Here is a 2,036-nt window from a genome sequence, read left to right as displayed (position 1 = left end):
ATCAGAACTCACAGGATTGTTTTGTCATGTTTATTTGTATAAAAAGTTCTTACGTCGATTTCCTGAACCTGTTCTGCACGTTGTACAGACGTCCAAAAAAACTCCTAGTCAGACGTTCAAATTTTGAACTGCATTTCTACGTCCAAGGGACGTCGTAGTCAGACGTCCAGATACCGTACCGGATTTGCACGTCGATTAGACGTACAGATACGGTCCTGGACCGACCGACGCAATATAGACATGATCTGCACGTCGGGCCGACGTCTCATGTTTGTTGGGTTTTGTGACATTAATGGACTGTAATGGGCTCCAGAGCTTCATAATGGACATGGTTCAGTTAGAAAGAGTTATTTTCATGATTGTAGTATATATTTAAGAGTAAACGGAACTGAAGCTAGCTGAAATGTTTATCCTAAAAATATATTAATCTATAAATAAATACGCAAAACTGCTGTTTCAGCAATGTTAAGTAACATGCTTAAGCAATAACAACACTTTTCAAATATAATAATTTGTTAATAAATAACGTTAATATGAAATATAGTATGAAGTTCTGTAGTGATTCCTAGTAAACACGGACAATTAACTGTCTGTTGAAAAGTTCTAATTTGAATAGAATGATGAGAATATAGTCGCAAGCGGTGATTATCGGTGTCCAAGTTCTAACGGCTCATGTAGAAGATGGTGTTTTTTTTTTTTACAGCCTAAAGCCCTATTCGGACGGTAATTGTTTCTCAGGGGGACGTAAGTGATTTTCACCATTTACAGGGGGTAAGTTAGTTGGTGATTTTTTTTAAAGGGGTCATATGATGCGATTTCGAGTTTTCCTTTCTCTTTGGAGTGTTACAAGCTGATTGTGCATAGATAAGATCCCTGAAGTTGCAAAGACTAAAGTCTCAAAACCAAAGAGATATTCTTTATCAAAGTTAAGACTCTACCACTCCCCCCTAAAATGGCTCGTTCTAACACGCCCCCACATGTCTACCTCACTATGTGGAAATATTTGCGTAATGCTGCCCAAATGTGCACGCAAAGAAAGAAGGCGTGGTTTCAGTAACCGCAGTTAGTGTTGAAGCAGCCATGTCAGGGAGACGCTGTGTGTTTCTAGGCGAAAGCAAAAGCACTTTATTTGGCCTTCCGAAAGTAGATGCATTTAGGAATCTTTAAGATTACTTACAACAGAACAGCAATGCATTTTATGGACGACCGTTTCGTGAACCTAGGAGAGGAGGTAATTCTATGACAATCTTGACAATCTGGCGCTTCTGAATCAGCTACTGTTTTGTTATTAGTTTAAGTATTTGCTATTAATGCGGAGTATGCGGAGTTTTGCGCATCGTGCGTGTGTGTGTGTGCGCGAGCGAGCGAGCACGTGCGATTGAGTGTGAGTGTGAGAGAGAGAGACAGGGTCGCCTCACAGTGGAGTCAGCTGTCTTAACCGTGGCTTGTGTACTGCAAACACATACAAGCTTCATCATCACGCGACTCTCGCGACTCTGTTCCCCTTTCGGGCTCTGTCTTTACATTTATTTTGAAAGATGAAGCTCGCAAGGGGCGTTAGGGGCGTTACATTTCCAACGAGTGCTTGCGGTGTTCGGCCAATCACAATGCACTGGGTCAGCTGGCCAATCAGAGCAGACTGCGCTTGTCGGAAGGAGGGACTTTGTAGAAAACGAAGCGTTTGAGAGAGGCGGGGCATAGAGGACCTACAATAATGTACAGTATTTGAAAAATAATGTGTTTTTTGAACATTAAAGCATGTCAACATATTCTGTTACACCAAATACACAAAATAATGATCTTTAAAAAAGCATCATATGACCCCTTTAAATCTGTTTAGTTGTTTAATTCTATCCCCAGTTGAGCATGAAAGGCTGAATCGTGTTTGCGCGATTGCGCCATTTTATCGCGTCAAAGTAGGCTATCTATCGGCTTATCGGCGTAAGAAATGTTACCTATTTTATATCCCCACAACCCTTTCAGAAAGAGCTCAACGGTGCAATTGCCTGGTCAAATAGGCTACGTGTTGTTTTGTT

This window comes from Sinocyclocheilus rhinocerous, unplaced genomic scaffold (assembly GCF_001515625.1).
Source record: "Sinocyclocheilus rhinocerous isolate Xijiao unplaced genomic scaffold, SAMN03320098_v1.1 scaffold4226, whole genome shotgun sequence".
Taxonomy (NCBI): domain Eukaryota; kingdom Metazoa; phylum Chordata; class Actinopteri; order Cypriniformes; family Cyprinidae; genus Sinocyclocheilus; species Sinocyclocheilus rhinocerous.
The sequence above is the reverse complement of the archived record's forward strand: the minus strand, read 5'-3'. Positions refer to the sequence as shown.